This window comes from Carcharhinus amblyrhynchos, chromosome 25 (genome assembly GCF_965287045.1).
Source record: "Carcharhinus amblyrhynchos chromosome 25, sCarAmb.v2.hapA, whole genome shotgun sequence".
NCBI classification, from domain to species: domain Eukaryota; kingdom Metazoa; phylum Chordata; class Chondrichthyes; order Carcharhiniformes; family Carcharhinidae; genus Carcharhinus; species Carcharhinus amblyrhynchos.
In genome coordinates this window covers 44,981,326-45,002,011 of record NC_137348.1, presented here as the reverse complement: position 1 = coordinate 45,002,011, position 20,686 = coordinate 44,981,326, and the positions used below count along the sequence as shown (strand labels likewise).

The 20,686-nt window shown below is 44.3% G+C and overlaps 1 protein-coding gene across 2 annotated transcripts in view; it reads right to left on the bottom strand.

Annotated features, from left to right (window-relative positions):
* Window positions 1-20,686, bottom strand: part of LOC145358212 (neutrophil cytosol factor 2-like) — a 154,297-nt gene that overhangs the window by 104,744 nt on the left and 28,867 nt on the right. The window lies entirely within an intron of this gene.

Here is a 20,686-nt window from a genome sequence, read left to right as displayed (position 1 = left end):
GTCTGACCTCAGTGGTTGGTAAGTTTATGGAGGGGATACTGAGGGACAAGATTTATGAGCATTTGGAGAAGTTTAGAATGATCAGAAATAGCACGGCTTTGTCAAGGGCAGGTCGTGCCTTACGAGCCTAGCTGAGTTCTTTGAAAATGTGACTGAACACATTGACGAAGGAAGAGCGGTGGATGTGGTTTACATGGACTTCAGCAAGGCATTTGATAAGGTCCCCCATGCAAGACTTCTTGAGAAGGTGAGAGGGCATGGTATCCAATTCTCTACAACCACCGCCTGGCTTCTGTCATAAAGCTAATTTTGTATCCATTTAGTTACCTCACCTTGGATCAGATTTAACCTTATGCAACAACCTATCATGCTACACTTGATAGATGAGGCAGAGGTAGTGGACATTTAAAAAGCATTGAAGTAATTAGTGCCCAGGGCCAGTTGGGATCTACCCCAGCAAATTGAGGGAGGCAAGGGCAGAAATTGCTGGGGCCTTGACCTCAAAATCTTTGTATCCTCATTGGCTACAGGTGAAGTAGTAGAGGACTGGAGGATAACCAATGTTGTTCCAATGTTTAAGAAAGGCAGCAGGGATAATCCAGGAAATTATAGGTCGGCGAGCCTTATTGTCAGTGGGAGGGAAATTATTGGAAAAGATTCTTGGGGACAGGATTTACTCACATTTGGAAACAAATGGACTTATTAGTGAGAGACAGCATGGTTTTGTGAAGGGGAAGTCATGCCTCACTAACTTGATCGAGTTTTTCGAGGCAGTGACGAGGATGATAGATGAGGGAAGCGCAGTGGATGTTGTATACATGGACTTCAGCAAAGGCTTTTACAAGGTACCTCATGGTGAACTGGTACGGAAGGTGAAGTCACACCGGATAAGAGAGGTGGCAAGAAGGATACAGAACTGGCTTGGCCACAGTAAGAAGTCTCACAACACCAGGTTAAAGTCCATCAGGTTTATTTGGTAGCAAACACCACTAGCTTTCAGGGCTCTGCCCCTTCATCAGGTGAGTGGGGAGTTCTGATCACATCATGACTAGCGGTGTTCCACAGGGATCAATTCTGGGATTTTATTGTTTGCAGTATATATAAATGATTTGGAGGTCTAATTAGTAAGTTCACAGACGACACAAAAATTTGTGGAGTTGCAGATAGTGAAGAGAATTGTCAGAGGATACAGCAAGATATAGACCGGTTGGAGACTTGGGCGGAGGAATGGCAGAGGGAGTTGAATCCAGACAAGTGTGAGATAATGCATTTTGGAAGGTCCAATGCATGTAGGAATTATACAGTAAATGGTAGAACACTTAGGAGTATTGACAGGCAGAGGGATCTGGGTGTACAAGTCCAACAATCACTGAAAGTGGCAACACAGGTGGATAAGTCAAGGCATACAGCATTCATCAGTCAGGGCATTTAGCATAAAAACTAACAGGTCATTCTGCAATTGTACAGAAACTTAGTTAGGCCTCATTTAGAACATTGTGTACAGTTCTGGTCGCCAGACTACCAGAAGGATGTGGATGCTTCAGAGAGGGTACAGAAGAGGTTTACCAGGCTTTTGCCTGGTCTGGAGGGTATTAGCTATGAGGAGAGGTTGGATAAACTCCATTTGTTCTCACTGGAACGACAGAAGTTGAGGGATGACCTGATCAAGGTTTACAAGATTGAGTGGCAATGACAGAGTGGATAGTCAGAGTCTCTTTCCTAGGGTAGAAAAGTCAAATACAAAGGGACATAGCTTTAAGGTGCATGGGGAAAAGTTTAGAGGAGATGTGCGAGGCAAGTTTTTTTACACAGAGGGTGGTGAATGTCTGGAATGCGCTGCCCGGGGAGGTGGTGGGAGCAGGTACAATAACAGCATTTAAGGGGCAACTGGACAAACGCATGAATTGGAAGGATACAGACTCTGTAAATGCAAATTGTTTTAGTTTCGGCAGGCATCATGATCGGCACAGGCTTGGAGAGTCGAAAGGCTGTTCCTATCCTGTACTCTCCTTTGTTCTTTGACTTGTTGGTGGCACGGCGGTTAGCATGTTGCCTCAAAACGCTAGAGAACCGGGTTTGATTCCTGGAGTCACTGTGCGGAGTCTGCTCATTCTCCCCGTATCTGTGGGTTTCTCCCACAGTCCAAAAGACACGCTGGTTAAGATTCATTGGCCATGCTACTCCCTCTGTGTACCTGAGGGTGAGGACTAAGGATTTCATTGCAATAAGGCTACTTGTGACACTAATAAATAAATTTCAAAAAAACTTCAATGTTTTAAAGTCCAGACGTTACACTTATTGCAGATAATGTCTTGATGAATAGGAAGCAAAAAGTTAGCCCAAATGGGTCTTTTTCTGATTGATAAGCAGTGACTATTGAGACACCGCAGGGATCTGTGCCAGGACCCCAACTGTTCACATTATATAGCAATGATTTGGAAGAGAGAACTAAATGCATTATCTCCAGATTTGCAGATGATGCAAAGTTGGGTGGGAGGGTGAGCTGTGAGGAGGATGCAGAGATGCTTCAGCATGATTTAGACAGGCTGAGTGAGTGGGCATCTGCATGGTAGCTGCAGTATAATGTGGATAAATGTGAGGTTCTCCACTTTGGTAGCAATAATAGGAAGAAAGATTATTACAGGAATGGGTGTCAATTGAGAGAGGTGAATACTCAATGAGGCCTTGGTGCATCAGTTGCTGAAAGTAAGTGGACAGGAACAGCAGGCAGTAAAGAAGGCAAATTGTGTGTTCATGGTGAGAGGATTTGAGTATAGGGATAGGGATAGGGATGTTTTGCTGCAATTGTACAGGGTGTTGGTGAGGCCACACCTGGACTATTGTGTGCAGTTTTGGTCTCCTTATCTGAGAAAGGATGTCCTTGCTATAGAGGGAGCACAGCGAAGGTTTACCAGGCTGGGAGTCAGGTTGGGAGTCAGGGTCACAGTTTGGGGATAAGGTGTAAATCCTTTAAAGTAGAGGTGAGGAGGAATGGAATTCATTAACACAGTAGTTGAGACCAAAACACTGTGATTTCAAGAAGAAATTAGATATAGATCTTAGGGCTAAAAGGATATGGGGGGGTGGGGCAGGGGGGACTCAGGATATTGAACTTGATTATCAAAATGACTGGCAAGGCAGGCTCCAAAAGGCCAAATGGCCCAGTTCTGCATCTCGTTTCTATGCAAGTTGCCCACTCCATTAGTTGACAATCTAAATTACATTGAGTATCAAACTGTGGCACAAATGATCCCAAGGACCATTTATTCTAAACCAAAAAGAGGGAAAGACTCCTAAAGTTTGCTAGATCTAGATATAAATCTGATCTACCTGTACAGAGGGAAGCCACAAAATGGCCTTTGAATATTTTTGTTGATGGATCCTCACGGTGGAGGGTGGTAATAGAGTGACAGAATGTGGAATATATGTAGAAGATTACCGAGGTGGACTGCTTGTTGAGTTAGCCCAAAAATTACCTCGTGGAATGGGTACTCAAGGAGCCAAACTGACAGCTGTGGCTTCTGTGGTTAGTCACCTGATAAATAGATACACACCCCAACAGAATGTATGTTTGCAATAGCTAACTTCCTGCTATTGTGGGAAGCTAGAGGTTTTGTTTCAGCAGATGGAAAACCTTTACTGTCGCAATTTGCTGAAATCTATTCTTCAAATTGCCCAAGTAAGGAAATTTGGGATCATTAAGATTAAGGCATATCATATATCATCTCTGGTTGGGAATTCTTGAGCAAAACAGGATTGTCAAAGGGATTGCCACATCGATACGGCAGTTCCCAAATTGGTAAACGGAGAAATGCTGTTACTGTCAGAAGTGGAAAACCTCAAAAAGGCTCAGTGCATTGGCGATGATTTTAAACTGTTCCAGGATGGATCATGTCCTGTTCCTTGTGACAAATGAAAACATAAATTACAACTTCAGAAAAATGGACAATATCTTGTACCATAGGTTTAAGGTGAAAGGTCAAGGTTTAAAGGAGATGTACGAGGCGAGTTTTGTTTTACAGAGGGTGGGGGGTGCCGAGAATTCGCTGCCGGGGGAGGGAGTGGAAGCAGATAAGATACTGACTCTTAAGGGACGTCTTGACAAATACATGAATAGGATGGGAATGGAACGATGTGGTCCCCAGAAGGGTAGGGGGTTTTAGTTCAGTCGGGCAGCACGGTTGGTGCAGGCTTGGAGGGCCAAAGGGCCTGTTCCTGTGCTGGAATTTTCTTTGTTCGTAACCCAAGAGTGGATCAATGTCATGGTGTTCACGGTCATCAGAGAGCAAAAACAACTGCTGATCAAATTAAAGGGCTATGCTGCTGGCTAATATGGAAACTTCCCTCATCCAAACACTTGATCATATTTTTAAAAAATTCTAACATTTGTTGGGCATGACCTCCTTCTGAGAAAGCCATGCTGACTATAATTAACCCATGCCTTTCCAAGTAGAGATTAATTTTCTCCAATAGTTTCCTGACCAGGTTGGGCTGAAGGGCCTGTTTCCACGCTGTGAGCCTTTATGACTCTATGATTACTAACGTAAGACTCACCTCACCAGCCAGTAATTTCCTGGTTCATCTCTACCACCCTTCTTGAAAAGGGTGTCCTCCATTAGCTGTCCTCCAGTCCTCCGGCATTTCCCCTGTGTAAGAAGTCTCACAACACCAGGTTAAAGTCCAACAGGTTTATTTGGTAGCAAAAGCCACTAGCTTTCACAGCGCTGCTCCTTCATCAGGTGAGTGTGAGTTCTAGTCACAAACAGGGCATATAAACACACAAACACAATTAATAAAATAATGATCGGAATGCGAATCTTCACAGGTTATCAAGTCTTAAAGATCTGGACTTGCAAAATCTCCTGGAGACAATACACATTTCTTTAACCTGTGCTTAACGCTCTCTCCACTCACATTGTCTGTACCTTTAAGACTTGATTACCTGTAAAGACTCATATTCCAACCATTATTTTGTAAATTGAGTTTGTGTCTTTATATGCCCTGTTTGTGAACAGAACTCCCACTCACCTGACGAAGGGACAGTGCTCTGAAAGCTAGTGGCTTTTACTACCAAATAAACCTGTTGGACTTTAACCTGGTGTTGTGAGACTTCTTACTCTGTTTACCCCAGTCCAACTCCGGCATCTCCACATCATCACTTCCGCCATGGCCAGAGAAGGATTTGTCACAGCCCTTACAATTACCCATCAGAGCAGCCTATGCTGCAATTCATCCAGCCCTGGAACTTGGTCCAGTTTTCAGCCCATCACAGCACTCAATACCTCCCCATTTCCTATATCAAACTGTGCATTCAGTCCCTTTCAGCCTGAATTCTGTATCTATGTTCTCCTTTGTCAGTTAACTCAGTTTGGTTAATTGGCTAAGATCTTGTGGAGCCTCCCATCAGTCATCTCATGATTCCTTTCATCGAGTCTATTACTGAAAGGATTTTCAGCATCAATGTACTGAAGTTCGATATTTTCCCCCGCTATGTAGTCAGGAATTTAGCTGGTACGCCAAGTCTGTCCCAATCAATTTTACATGATTTTGTCTACAATCAGCCTTTTGTTTGCCAAGAGTTAGTGTTGACTGGATTTTGATGCCAAAATCGTGGGCCGAAGGGCCTGTTCTGCGCTGTAATGTTCTATGTTCTATGTCTATAAATGTAAAATGAAAATATTTCTGTCCTTGTCTCAGGTCATTACATAAAGTCTTGTGTGTGGGGAAATTTACCATCAACCACAGCGGCATTCTTCAACAAGCTGTGTTCATTATCACGATGTCCTTTCATTGCGATAAGGATCAGCAAATTGTTGGCGTAACTTTATGACATTTTTTTTCTCTCAAATTCTCATCATCTGATGCCATTAATACTTAACCTGGCATTTCTAATCAAAATGTTTTTGTTTAGTGGGATGCATTAATTACCTGATTGGTTCAGGTCACTCAATGACTTTAAAAACAATTGCTATCATGTTCAGGTATGATAGAGAGGGATGTAAATGAGGTGGGGGAATGGTGTTACTGATCAGGGACAATATCACAGCTGTACTGAGACCTTGGAAAACTCATCCAGTGAGACCAAATGCGTAGAGCTCAGGAATAGGAAGGGTGCAATCAATTTATGGGGTTGTACGACAGGCCACCCAACAGCCAATGGAGATAGAATGATTATGTGGACAGATTATGGAAAACTGTATAAACTACAGGGTTGTTGTGGTGGCTGATTTTTAACTTCCCCGCTAGTGACTGGGATTCCTCAAGTGCCAGGGGCTCAGATTGGGGGTAGGGGATGTTTCTTAAAGCAATATATAAATAGTCCAACTAGAGAAGGGGCCATACTGGTTTTGGGAATGAGTCTAACCAGGTGATTGAAGTTTCAGGGGGGAACATTAAGAGGACTCCTCAGGTGAAAGTACTAAACTGTATTGTACTAAAAGCTAATTACAACAATAGGAGGCAGGAACTGGGGAATGTAGATCAGGGCGGCTGTTTGAGGGTAAATCCACATCTGTCATGTGGGAATCTTTTAAAGGCGGAATGATTAAAGTTCAGAACCGGCAAGTTCCTGTGAAAATGAAGGATCAGGATGGCAAGATTCAGGAACCTTGGATGATAAGAACAATTGTGAGCTTAGTCAAAGAGTGGAAGGAGGCATATGTAAGGTTTAGGAAACTGAAGACAATTAGAGCCCTCAAAGAATATAAAGAAAGCAGGAAAGAACTTAAACAAGGAGTCAGCATCGCTGAAAGGGCCATGGAATGTCCTTAATAAACAGCATTAAGAAAAATCCCAAGGAGTTTTATACATATGGATCAAGAGGGTAACCAGGGAAAGGGTAAATTCACTCAAGGACAAAGGAGGGAATTTATGCATGGAGCCGAGGAACTGGGTGAGATTTTTAATGAATATTTTGCATTGATATCCACAAGGAGAAGGACATGACTGATGGTGAGTCTGGAGAAGAATTGATATCCTTGGACATGTCGATATACGGAGAGGTCCCAGAGAACTGCAGAATAACCAATGTTGCTTCTTTGTTTAAGGAGAGCAACAGAGATAAACTGGGAAATTGCAGGCCGGTGAGCCTTGCATCAGTGGTAGAGAAATTATTGGAGAAGATTCTTATATCACCTTGTATATTACCACCACAGACCACAATCAGTAAGGATAGGCAACAACACCTCCTCCATGATGATCCTCAACATCGGTGCCCCACAAGACTGTATCCTCAGCCCCTTACTATAGTCCTTATATACCCGTGAATGTGTGGCCAAATTCCCCTCCAACTTGATTTTGAAGTTTGCTGATGACACCAACATAGTGGGTCAGATCTTAAATAATGATGAGACAGAGTACAGGAAAGACAGAAACTGGTGAACCGGTGTTACAAAAATAATCTCTCCCTCAATGCCAACAAAATGAAGGAGATAGTCATCAACTTCAGGAAGCGTAGTGGAGAACATGCCCCTGTCTAAACTGATGGGGATGGCTTAGAAATGGCTGGGAGCTTCAAGTTCCTCGGTGTCCAGACCACCAACAACCTGTCTTGGTCTCTCCATGCCGACACTATAGTTAAGAAAGCCCACCAACACCTCTGCATTCTCAGGAAGCTAAGGAAATTTGGCACGGCTGCTACAACTCTCACCAATTTCTACACAGAAAACATTTTTTCCAGTTGTATCACAGCTTCATGTGGCTCCTGCTCTGTCCAAGATCACAATAAACTACAAAAGGTCATGAGCAAAGCCCAGTCCATCATGCAAACCAACCTCCCATCCACTGTCACTGTTTACACTTCCTGCTGCCTCGGAAAAGCAGCCAACATAATCAAGGACCCCATGCACCCTGGACATCCTCTCTTCCACCTTCTTCCGTCAGGAAAAAGATACAAAAGTGTGGGGTCATGTACCAACCGACTTCTTCCCTGCTGCCATCAGACTTTTGAATGGACCTACCTCACATTAAGTTGATCTTTTGCTACACTCTAACTCTGACAGTAACACTACATTCTGTGCACTCTCCTCTCTTTCTTTCGAACAGTCGGCTTTGTGTGTATAATGTGCAAGAAACAATACTTTTACATGTGACAATAATAAATCAAATCTTAGGGACAGGATTTACTCACATTTGGGGATTTACTCACATTTGGGGAAAACTATGACCTTATGGACAGTACAGTGATTAGCACTGCTGCCTCACAGCTCCAGAGACATGGGTTCAATTCCCAGTGTCTGCATGTTCTCCCCTTGTCTGCTTGGGTTTCCTCCTACAGTCCAAAAGACGTGCTGGTTAGGTGCACTGGCCATGCTGCATTCTGCCTTGGTGTGCCTTACAGACACCATGGTGTGGTGACTTGGGGATTTTCACCGTAACTTCATTGCAGTGATAATGTAAGCCTTCTTGTGACACTAACAAAATAAAAATTTATAAGTGATAGGCATATAGCTTAGTACGGAGGAGGTCATGTTTCACAAACTTGATTTGAATATTTTGAGGAAGTTACAAAGACGATTGAGGACAGGTTGGTGGATATTGGACTTTAGCAAGGCCTTGGGCAGGCTGATACAGAAGGCAAAGTTTTTTTTCATTTGTTCATTCATGGGACGTGGCTGTTGCTGGCTGGCCAGCATTTATTGCCCGTCCCCAGTTGCTGTTGTTCAGAGGGCAGTTGAGAGTCAACCACATTGCTAAGGGTCTGGAGTCACATGTAGGCCAGACCGGGTAAGGACAGCAGATTTCCTTCCCTAAAGGACATGTGGGAAATTTCTAATAAATCAATAAGGTTTTCAGACAGACATTAAGATACTGACAGAATTACTAGCAAAGAGTTAAATGATTCTTAAAACTTAAGCTAACAAGGGAATAGATTATACACGTGAATGCAGTAAGAATTAAACAAATAATTATGATTTTAAATATATATGCTGATATTTTAAATGCATTATAAGTATTGTATGAATTATTGTTCGCTTCAGCAAGTTACTGCAAATATGATGGTAAAGGCAAATAGTTCAGAACCAAAATCCTGGAAACCCTGTAGTTGGCAAAATTTATATCTGAAAGTTTTTTTTGCAACATTTAGTGTTATATAGTGTAACACTGGTGTATTCATTGTCTAAACTCAGGATGGAAAACGTGCATGGATGCGGGATCACGTTCTATTCAGTTTGGTAATGATCCAGTGGGAACATCCCTGCAATGAGTGTCTAGGGAAAAAGGGGAACTGACTTCAGCCAATATGGGAGTTAACGTATTGATTTAATGGACAAATGAAATATCATTCTCCTGAATAGGAAAATGCAAATGGCTAAGGTGCATGACAGGGATTTATATTGATGTGTGTATCCTAAGTGTAATTGATTTTATGCCAATGTAAGGCAGGAATAATTGATAAAAAACTAATCTTTATAAAAATAAATTTTTTTAAAAATAAAAAATCCCCTAGTCACCACACTCTGGTGCCTGTTCGGGCACACCGAGGTAGAATGGCCAATGCGTATAACTAGCGTGTCTTTTGGACTATGGGAGGAAACCCATGTAGACATTGCACAGACAGTAACCCAAGCTGGGAATCGAACCCAGGTTTCTGGAGCTGTGAGGCAACAGTGCTAAAAATCTGTTTTTGATTGTATGTCAGATTCATCAGAGAGATTCTGTCGCTCTATCTCAGAGCTACCTAACCCTTTTGGTGATTTCCTTGCAGATGCTTGTTTTCTTTAAATAAATGTTACAGGTTTATACAGAGATATCTGCCTCATGAGTTTTGTATTGTCTAAAGTTAAGAGAATATCAGTCATCTCAATTTACCCCACAACAGGACATTAGTAAACCAGATGAGTTTTTCCGACAATAGTTTCATGGTCATCAGTAGATTCTTAATTCCAAATTTTTTTTAAATTGAATTCAAGTTACACCAGCTGCTGCGAAGGGATTGGAACCCGGGTCTCCAGAACAGTGGTCCAGTTTCTGGATTAATAGTCGAGCGATAATACCACAAAGCCACCACCTCTGGCATCCGTGGTAAGCTGGTAAAATGGATACAGAACTGGTTTGGTCACAGAAGACAGAGTAGCAGTGAAAGGGTATAACCAGTGGAGTTCTGCTGTTCATAATATATAATGATTTGGAGAACATTCTAAGTGGTCTGATTAGTAAGTTTTCGAATGACACAAGGATTGGGGGAGCTATGGATAGTGAGGAGGATTGCCAGAGAATACAGCTAGATATCAATAGGTTGGAGAACTCGGCAGAGAAATGGCACAAGGAATTTACTCCAAACAAATATGAGGTGATGCATTTTGGAAGGTCTATTACAGGATGGAAGTATATATTAAATGGCAGAACTCTTAGAAGCATTAACATAGAGAGGGATTGAGGGGTACAGGTTCACAGTTCCTGAAAGTGGCAACAGAAGTGAGTAAGCTGGTCAAGAAGGCATACGGCTTAGTCGCCTTCATTGGTTAGGACATGGAATATAAAAATTGACAAGTCATGTATAAAGCTGTATAGAACTTTATTAAAGTCACATTTGAAATATTGTGTGGAGTTCTGGTTGCCACACTACCAGAAGGATGTGGAGGCTCTGGAGAGGATACAGAAAAGGTTTATCTGGTTTGGAGAGTATTAGCTATGAGGAGAGATTGGACAAACTTGGTTTGTTTTCACTTGAACATTGCAGGCTGTTGGGCAACCTGAAGTTTGAGGGGCAATGGATAGTCAGTCTTTCTCACAGGGTAGAAAATGTCAATTACTGGGGGACATGGATTTAAGGTAAAAGAGGGAAAGTTTAAAGGAGATGAGGCAAGCTTTTTTAAGAGGGTGGCAAGTGCATGGAATGCACATTCAGAAGAGGTGGTAGAAGCAGGTACAATAGTAATATTTAAGAAGCATCTAGACAGATACATGACTAAGCAGGGGATAAAGGATACGGACCGCACAGTGGCAAAAATTCTTTAATCCAGAAAGGCACCATGTGTCACTGCAGGCTTGAAGGCTGGTTCCTGTGCTGTACTGGGCTTCGTACCTTCTTTATGGCAGACCAGAAGATATCTCACTCGAAGCTCCATCTGTACTTTAACTATTTTGCAAACAATCACCACTCATACAGTAACCTCATTTTGTTGTCATCCCTGAATCTGAAAGTAGTTGAAATTTCAAAGTCCCTGATTTCACTTCAACCATTACCAAGTGAATTTTTCACACAGAGGGTGGTGAGAATCTGGAACAAGTTGCCAGAGGTAGTAGTAGAGGTGGGGACATCATTAGTAAGTTTTCAGATGACCCCAAGATTGGTGGCATAGTGGACAGTGAAGAAAGTTATCTCCAATTGCAATGGGATCTTGATCAATTGGGCCAATGGACTGACGAATGGCAGATAGAGTTTAATTTAGATAAATGCAAGGTGATGCATTTTGGTCGACTGAACAAGGGCAGGACTTACTCAGTTAATGGTCGGGTGTTGGGGAGAGTTACAGAACAAAGAGATCTCGGGGGACAGTTTCTTAGCTCCTTGAAAGTGGTGTCACAGGTGGACAGAGTGGTGAAGAAGGCATTTGGCATGCTTGGTTTTATCGGTCAGAACATTGAATACAGGAGTTGGGATGTCTTGTTGAAGTTGCACAAGACATTGTTAAGGCCACACTTGGAATGCCGTGTACAGTTCTGGTCACCCTATTATAGAAAGGATATTATTAAACTAGAAGGAATGCAGCAAAGATTTACTAGGATGCTACTGGGACTTGATGGTTTGAGTTGTAAGGAGAGGCTGGATAGACTGCGAGTTTTTCTCTGGAGCGTAGGAGGCTGAGGGATAATCTTATAGAGGTCTATAAAATAATGAGGGGCACAGGTCAGCTGGATAGTCAATATCTTTTCCCAAAGGGAGGGGAGTCTAAAACTAGAGGGCATAGGTTTAACTTGAGAGGGGAGAGATACAAAAGTGTCCAGAGGGGCAATTTTTTCACACAGAGGGTGGTGAGTGTTTGGAACAAGCTGCCAGAGCTACTGGTAGAGGCGGGTACAATTTTGTCTTTTAAAATTCATTTAGACAGTTACACTGTTAAGACAGGACATGGGCCAAACGCAGGCAATTGGGACTAGCTTAGGGGCATTAAAAAAAAGGGCGGCATGGACAAGTTGGTCAAGGGTCCTGTTTCCTGCTGTAAAATGTGACTCTGTAACATTTTAGTCAATCTGATTTACAAAACACTGTAGGTGCAATCACTATCCAACAGGACACAATTAAATGAACCTGGCATCAGTATGCTCATTACCAGATTAAATTTTCTTGTGACTAATACAATTCCCTCAATGGTCATAATCATCAACTTCTAAATTCTCCAGTTGATGAGTGACTTTGCAACCCTGCTATTTCACTTTGGACATTCATTGCATCGTGATATTTTGAGTCACATCTGCAGTAACTGTTCCCTGGGCACTCCTGAAGTTCATTTCTTTATTACTGTGGGCGGCACGGTAGCACAGTGGTTAGCACTGCTGCTTCACAGCTCCAGGGTCCTGCGTTCGATTCTTGGCTCGAACACTATCTGTGTGGAGTTTGCACATTCTCCTCATGTCTGCGTGGGTTTCTTCCAGGTACTCTGGTTTCCTCCCACAGTCCACAAGACCAAAAGGAGTCGGCCATCTAGCCCTTCGAGCCTGCCCCGCCATTCAATAAGATCATGGCTGATCTGAAGTGGCTCAGTTCCGCTTTCTCCCCATAACCCTTAATCCCCTTGCCTACCAAAAACCTATCTACCCGCGTCTTAAATATATTTAGCGAGGCAGCCTCCACCACTTCAACGGGCAGAGAATTCCAGAGATTCACCACCCTTTGAGTGAAGAAGTTCCTCCTCAACTCCATTCTAAACCGCCCCCCCTTTATCTTAAGGCTGTGCCCTCTAGTCCTACTGCCCTTTCTGAGCGGGAAGAGTCTCTCCACCTCTATCCTATCCATCCCTTTCATCATCTTATATGTCTCAATGAGATCTCCCCTCATTCTTCTAAACTCTAACGAGTACAAGCCTAGTTTATTCAGCCTCTCCTCATAGTTCAACCCCCTCAACTCCGGTATCAGCCTAGTAAACCTCCTCTGCATTCCCTCCAAGGCCAAAATATCCTTGCATAAGTACGGCGACCAAAACTGCACACAGTACTCCAGCTGCGGCCTCACCAGTGCCCTGTACAGTTGCAGCAACACAGTAAAAAGTCTGACAACACCAGGTTTTAGTCCAGCCTATTTATTGTATATTATCAAATAAATAGGTTGGACTAAAACCTGGTGTTGTCAGACTTTTTACTGTGTTTACGCCAGTCCAACGCCGGCATACCCACATCATCAGTTGCAGCAAGACCTCCCTACTTTTATATTCAATCCCCCTCGCTATGAAGGCCAGCATCCCATTCGCCTTCCTGACCACCTGCTGCACCTGCAAGCTGGGTTTTTGCGACTCATGCACAAGGACCCCCAGGTCCCTCTGCACCGCCGCCTGCTGCAGTTTTTCACCCTGTAAGTAGTAGTCCTTCCTACCATTATTCCTACCAAAATGGATAACCTCACACTTGCCAACATTGTATTCCATCTGCCAGGTCTTCGCCCACTCGCTCAGCCTATCTAGATCCCTCTGCAGACTTTCCACACCCTTCGCACAATTTGCTGATCCACTTATCTTGGTGTCATCGGCAAATTTCGACACCCTACACTCGGCTCCCTCCTCCAGATCATCTATATAAATGGTAAATAGCTGAGGCCCCAGCACCGATCCCTGGGGCACTCCACTAGTCACCATCCGCCAATCTGAATAGCACCCGTTGACCCCCACTCTCTGCCTCCTATTTGACAGCCAATCCTCTATCCACGCCAACACCCTACCCCCAACTCCATGCCCCCTAACCTTCCAAAGATGTGCGGGTTAGGTTGATTGGCCATGCTAAAAAATTGCCCCTTAGTGTCCAGGGATGTGTAGGTTAGAGGGATTAGTGGGTACAATATGTAGGGATATGGGGGTAGGGCCTGGGTGGGATTGTGTTCAGTGCAGACTTGATGGGCTGAAGGGCCTCTTTCGGCTCTGTAGGGTTCTATGGTTGCCACTACTCTAATTTTCTTGTTTACCAGATCACTAAATATGTTTTCATAATTTCTTTGGTCTGTACCTCTTCTGTTCCACAGACACTCAGTATCTGAATGATCTCAAAATACCACAATCATCTTATCCTCCATCCTTTGTTACATTACATAATGGCCAATGTCAATCAAAGCTGCTGGAAATAATTGCTTCCCCAGGATTTTTTTAAGGAGCAGCCATTTGATCAAAATGAGTTTTTTTTCTGAGTTTCACATTTTCCCCAATATATTCCATCTGCCAAGTTTTTGGCTACTCATTAACCAGTCTACACCCCTCAGGAGATACTTTATATTATTCTCACCACCTGCCTTTTACTATCAGGAAATTCTCTTATTTAGCTTTTTGTGGATTATCTTACCAAATGCCGTTACATCAACTGGGTCCTGTTTATCTTTCCTGTTCATTATCACCTCAAAACAATTCGAATACATTTATCAGGTATGATTTCCTCTTCACAAAGCCATGTTGACTCTGATGCTCTGCTATTACATACTTTATTATAAGCTCTCAAATTTTCCCAGTGACTGGCCTATAGAAATGTGTTTTATCTCCCCTCCCTTTTTGAATGAGATTGTTACATTGGCAGTTTTCTAATCCTCTGGGACTTTTCCAGAATTTAAGTATTTTTGGAAGATTACTACCGGTGCATCCAATATCTGTCGCTACTTCCTTTAATATCCTTAGATGCAACCCAACAGATCCAGAGGACTTATCAGCCTTTGGCGCCATTAGACTCCCCAGTGATAGTTATTACATTAACTTACCTCTCCTTTTGCCCCTTGGGCACAGAACTCACAGGACCCACACCACAGAGCACAGAAAGTGTTATATAACTTGCACTGGCAGAGATATGAAATTATGTATAACATTACATCATACAAATAGAAGAGAATTACCATCCCCAACGAGGGAGAATCTAACAGTCTCCCCTCAACAGCAATACTGGACACTAATTAGGCCTCATCTGGAGTACTGCATCCAGTATTGGGCATCATACTTAAGGAAGGATGTGAAGGCATTGGAGGGAATACAGAGGAGATTCATAATGATTCCTGAGATGAGGAACTGTACCTCTGAGGATAGATTGGAGAGGTTGGGAGGATAGATTGGAGAGGCTGGGAGGATAGATTGGAGAGGCTGTGAGGATAGATTGGAGAGGTTGGGAGGATAGATTGGAGAGGTTGGGAGGATAGATTGGAGAGGCTGGGAGGATAGATTGGAGAGGCTGGGAGGATAGATTGGAGAGGTTGGGAGGATAGATTGGAGAGGTTGGGAGGATAGATTGGAGAGGTTGGGAGGATAGATTAGAACATAGAACATAGAACACTACAGCGCGGAACAGGCCCTTCGGCCCACAATGTTGCGCCGACCAGTCTTGTTTTTTAAAAAAAAAATACATTGACCCACTAATCTAAACCAATCCCTTTTCGTCCATAAACCTATCCACCAATCTCTTAAACGCCCCCAAACTAGGTGCATTTACAACTGCAGCAGGCAGGGCATTCCAGTCCCTCACCACCCTCTGGGTAAAGAACCTGCCCCTGACATCCGTCCTATAACTACCCCCCCTTAATTTAAAGCCATGCCCCCTCGTGCTAGATTTCTCCATCCGAGGAAACAGGCTATCACCATCCACCCTATCTAAACCTCTAATCATCTTATATGTTTCTATAAGATCCCCTCTTAGCCGCCTTCTTTCCAGTGAAAACAACCCCAAATCCCTCAGCCTCTCCTCATAGGACCTCCCCTGCATACCAGGCAACATCCTGGTAAACCTCCTCTGCACCCTCTCCAAAGCCTCCACATCCTTCCTGTAATGTGGGGACCAGAACTGCACACAGTACTCCAAGTGCGGCCGCACCAGAGTTGTGTACAGTTGCAACATGACGCTGCGACTCCTAAATTCAATCCCCCTACCAATAAACGCCAAGACACCGTACGCCTTCTTAACAACCTTATCTACTTGATTCCCAACTTTCAGGGATCTATGTACACATACACCTAGATCCCTCTGCTCCTCCACTCTATTCAAAGTCCTCCCGTTAGCCCTATACTCAACACATCTGTTATTCCTACCGAAATGGATTACCTCACACTTCTCCGCATTAAACTCCATCCGCCACCTCGCGGCCCAGCTCTGCAACCTGTCCAAGTCACCCTGCAAACTTCGACACCCTTCCTCACAATCTACCACACCTCCGACTTTGGTGTCATCAGCAAACTTACTAATCCACCCAACTATACCCTCATCCAGATCATTAATAAAGATTACGAACAGCAGTGGCCCCAAAACAGATCCCTGAGGCACACCACTCGTAACCGAACTCCATGATGAATAATTACCATCAACCACCACCCTCTGTCTCCTATCCGCTAACCAATTCCTGATCCAAGTACCTAAATTACCACCAATCCCATACATCTGCATTTTCTGCAGAAGCATACCGTGGTGAACCTTATCAAACGCCTTACTAAAATCCATATATACCACATCTACTGCCTTACCCCTATCCACCTCTTTGGTCACCTTCTCAAAGAACTCAATAAGGTTAGTAAGGCACGACCTTCCCGCTACAAAACCATGCTGACTATCTCTAATCAATTCATTACTCTCCAAATAACTATAAATCCTATCCCTAATAATTCTTTCTAAAACCTTGCCCACTACAGAAGTAAGACTCACTGGTCTATAATTCCCAGGGAAGTCTCTGCTCCCCTTCTTAAACAATGGGACAACATTCGCTGTCCTCCAATCTTCCGGTACTATACCAGAGACCAACGACGACCTGAAGATCAGAGCCAGTGGCTCTGCAATCACCTCTCTTGCCTCCCATAGAATTCTAGGGTAAATCCCGTCTGGACCAGGGGACTTATCTATTTTCAACCCATCTAGAATATCCAACACATCCTCTGTATCAACTACAATACTTTCTATTTTACACCCCTTCACCCCAGTGACCTCCTCAGCTACATTCATATCGTCCTGCGTGAACACCGAAGAGAAATAATGGTTCAATGCCTCTCCAATCTCTTCCGGTTCCACACACAACTTCCCCCTACTGTCTGTAACTGGCCCTAATCTTGCCCTAACCAACCTTCTGTTCTTGACATACCTATAGAACGCCTTAGGATTCTCCTTAATCCTATCAGCCAAAGTCATCTCATGCCCTCTTCTAGCCCTTCTTAACTCCCTCTTCAACTCCCTCCTAGCCAATCTAAAGCTTTCTACTGCACTACCCGAGCCCTCAAGCCTCATCCGAACATAAGCCTCCTTCTTCTTCCTAACCAACAAATCAACTTTTTTTGTGCACCACGGTTCCCTAGCCCTACCAATTCCTCCTTGCCTGACAGGGACATACCTATCACAGACCCGCAGTAGCTGCTCCTTGAAAAAACTCCACATTTCAGACGTTCCTAGTCCCTGTAATCTCCTAGTCCAACCAATGCTTCCTAATTCTCTCCTGATGGCCTCATAATTACCCTTCCCCCAGCTAAAACTACTGGCCCGAGGTTCATGCCTATCCCTTTCCATCACTAAGGTGAACGTAACCGAATTGTGGTCACTATCACCAAAAAGCACACCAACTTCCAAGTCTAGCACCTGGTCTGGCTCATTTCCCAGCACCAAGATTGGAGAGGTTGGGAGGATAGATTGGAGAGGTTGGGAGGATAGATTGGAGAGGTTGGGAGGATAGATTGGAGAGGCTGGGAGGATAGATTGGAGAGGTTGGGAGGATAGATTGGAGAGGCTGGGAGGATAGATTGGAGAGGTTGGGAGGAGAGCATCTTGGATATGGTGACCATAATTCTATCTCCTTCACAATTGCGTTGGAACGAGATAGGATCAGGCAGGCTAGGAAGGTGTTTGTCTGGGGTAAGGGGAGATACGAAGAAGTCAGGAAGTTACTTGGACAAATAAACTGGAAGGAGGCGTTCTTAGGGAAAAGTACCGAAGGAAGGTGGCAGATATTCAAGGAATGTGTGTCTGGAGCTCTGAATGACAACGTTCCGATGAGACGAGGGGGTTTTGGTGGGTCGAGGGAACCGTGGTGCACAAAGGATGTGTTGAACCTAGTCAGGAAGAAAAGGAAGGTGTACAAGAGGTTCAGGGAATTAGGAGGCGTTAAAGATCTTGAGGAGTATAAGGACTGTAGGAGGGAACTTAAAAGGGAAATTAGGAGAGCCAGAAGGGGTCATGAGAAGACCTTGGCGGGTAAGATTAAGGAGAATCCCAAGGCCTTCTATAAATATGTGAAAGGTAAAAGGATAAGAAGAGAAGGGATAGGACCGATAAAAGGTGAGGGGGGAAAGGTTTGTGTGGAACCAGAAGAAATGGCGGAGGTGCTTAACGAGTACTTCGCCTCAGTATTCACGGTGGAAGCCGATCTGGGAGATTTTGTTATGGATTTGCAGCAGATGGAAAGGATTGAGTACGTGAATATTAAGGAGGAGGATGTGTTGGAACTTTTGAATTCTATCAAGGTAGATAAGTCGCCGGGACCAGATGGGATGTACCCCAGGATACTGTGGGAGGCGAGGGAAGAGATTGCAGAGCCCCTGGCGATGATCTTTGCGTCGTCAATGGAGACGGGAGAGGTTCCAGAGGATTGGAGGATTGCGGATGTAGTTCCTATTTTTAAGAAAGGGAACAGAGATAGCCCGGGAAATTACCGACCGGTGAGTCTGACCTCAGTGGTTGGTAAGCTGATGGAGAGGCTTCTGAGGGACAAGATTTACGAACATTTGGAGAGGTTTGACATGATCAGGAATAGTCAGCATGGATTTGTCAAGGGCAGGTCGTGCCTTACAAGCCTAGTTGAGTTCTTCGATAATGTGACTGAACACATTGACGAAGGAAGTGCCGTGGACGTAGTGTACATGGACTTCAGCAAGGCGTTTGATAAGGTCCCCCATGCAAGACTTCTTGAGAAGGTGAGAGGGCATGGGATCCAAGGGCCTTTGGCCTTGTGGATCCAGAACTGGCTTGCCTGCAGAAGGCAGAGAGTGGTTGTGGATGGGGCTTTTTCTGAATGGAGGTCAGTCACCAGCGGAGTGCCTCAAGGATCTGTTCTGGGACCCTTGTTGTTTGTCATTTTCATAAATGACCTGGATGAGGAAGTGGAGGGATGGGTAAGTAAGTTCGCTGATGACACGAAGGTCGGTGGTGTTGTGGATGATCTGGAAGGATGGCAAAAGTTGCAGCAGGACATAGATAGGATGCAGGACTGGGCGGAGAAGTGGCAGATGGACTTCAACGCGGATAAATGTGTTGTCGTCCATTTTGGCAGAACCAACGGGATGAACGAGTACACTATTAAGGGCAGAAGTCTGAGTAGTGTTGAGGAGCAGAAGGATCTTGGGGTCCGGGTCCACAGGACTCTTAAATCGGCCTCGCAGGTGGAGGAGGTGGTCAAGAAGGCGTATGGTGTACTGGCCTTCATTAATCGAGGGATTGAGTTTAGGAGTCGGGAGGTAATGCTGGAACTTTATAAGACCCTTGTCAGGCCTCATTTGGAGTATTGTGCGCAGTTCTGGTCGCCTCACTATAGGAAAGATGTAGAAGCTATTGAAAGGGTGCAGAGGAGATTTACAAGGATGTTGCCTGGACTGGGAGGCATGCCTTATGAAGTTAGGTTGAGGGAGCTGGGACTCTTTTCCCTGGAGAGACGAAGGTTGAGAGGCGACCTGATAGAAGTTTACAAAATGTTGAGAGGAATAGATAGGGTGGACTCTCAGAGGCTATTTCCCCGGTTTGAAATGGTCGCTACGAGAGGACACAGATTTAAGGTGCGGGGAGGGAGGTTCAGAAGTGATGTTAGGGGTAAGTTTTTCACTCAGAGGGTGGTGAGTGAATGGAATCGGCTGCCGTCAGTGGTGGTGGAGGCGAACTCGCTGGGGTCTTTTAAAAGACTTCTGGATGAGTATATGGGGTTTAATGAGATTGAGGGTTATAGATAGGTCTGTAGGTTGGTAGGTGATGTGGTCGGCGCAACTTGTGGGCCGAAGGGCCTGTTTGTGCTGTAGTGTTCTATGTTCTATGTTCTATAGATTGGAGAGGTTGGGAGGATAGATTGGAGAGGTTGGGAGGATAGATTGGAGAGGCTGGGAGGATAGATTGGAGAGGTTGGGAGGATAGATTGGAGAGGCTGGGAGGATAGATTGGAGAGGTTGGGAGGATAGATTGGAGAGGCTGGGACTGTTTTTCCTGGGGAATCTGCAAGGTTAGAGGGATTTGGCAGGAGAGTGGGACTAGGTGGAATGCTTTCAGAGAGCCAGTGCAAACTCAATAAGCCAAATGGTCTTTTAGTGTAGAAACAATTCTATGATTGCTAATACTCCAACACCCTGGAGTTACCATTAACCAGAAATGGAACTGAACTAGCCACATAAATTCTGTGGTAACTTGCCTCTGTTTCCTAAAGCCTGTTCACCATCCACAATGCACAAGTCAGCTCTGTAATGGAATCCTTTCTGCTTGCCTGGATGAGTGCAGCTCCAACAACACTCAAAACTGAACATCATTCAGGACACGTTGTTTGATTGGCATCCCATCAACCATC